The 845-nt window shown below is 46.9% G+C and overlaps 1 protein-coding gene across 1 annotated transcript in view; it reads left to right on the forward strand.

The window, feature by feature from the left end:
* PROX2 (prospero homeobox 2) overlaps positions 1-845 on the forward strand; it is a 19,063-nt gene that overhangs the window by 7,545 nt on the left and 10,673 nt on the right. Inside the window, exon 3 of the mRNA XM_011949559.1 lies at positions 441-517. The gene's annotated coding sequence lies outside the window, so the exon portion shown is untranslated. The remainder of the gene's footprint in view (positions 1-440; positions 518-845) is intronic.

Below are 845 nucleotides of genomic sequence, written 5' to 3' on the forward strand. Positions count from 1 at the left end.
GCCTCCCGGGTTTACGCCATTCTCCTGCCTCAGCCTGCCGAGTAGCTGGGACTACAGGCTTGAGCCACCGCGCCCAGCTCAGTTTTGTATTTTTAGTAGAGATGGGGTTTCACTGTGTTAGCCAGGATGATCTCAATCTCCTGACCTCGTGATCTGCCCAACTCGGCCTCCCGAAGTGCTGAGATTACAGGTGTGAGCCACCGCGCCCAGCTCAGTTTAATTATGATTATTAGTTAGAAAGCAAGTGACATAGTTGGAGTATAGCGTACTTTGATGCTTTGTGGGAATAAAACAGCTCTAGGCAGCCTTTCCTGAAATAGCTCCCTCCTTCTCCCCAACCACTCTCTCCAGTTTCCAACCCTTTATTGTGCTTTCTCTTCACGGCAGGTATCACACACTGAAAATATATTTGTTTGTTTATTCTCTGCTTTCCCTACCAGACGGCCTGTTCCAGGAGGGCAGACTATACTGATCTTGCTCACTCCATGTGCCCAGAAGAAGGCCCGACACACAGCAGGTGCTCTTTAAATAGTTGTTCAATAAATAGTTGAACATTGAATACGTAATCTGATTTTTCCGAGAGTTAGGACGACAATGGTTTTTTTTTCTTTTTCTTTTTTTTTTATTTTTAAGACAGAGTTTCACTCTGTTGCCCAGGCTAGAGTGCAATGGTGCAATCTTGGCTCACTGCAACCTCTGCCTCCCAGGTTCAAGCAATTCTCCTGCCTCAGCCTCCCAAGTAGCTGGGACTACAGGCACCCACCACCATGCCAGGCTAATTTTTTTGTATTTTTAGTAGAGACAGGGTTTCACCACGTTGGCCAGACTGGTCTCAAACTCCTGAC

Source organism: Colobus angolensis, unplaced genomic scaffold (assembly GCF_000951035.1).
Source record: "Colobus angolensis palliatus isolate OR3802 unplaced genomic scaffold, Cang.pa_1.0 Scaffold3, whole genome shotgun sequence".
NCBI classification, from domain to species: Eukaryota; Metazoa; Chordata; class Mammalia; order Primates; family Cercopithecidae; genus Colobus; species Colobus angolensis.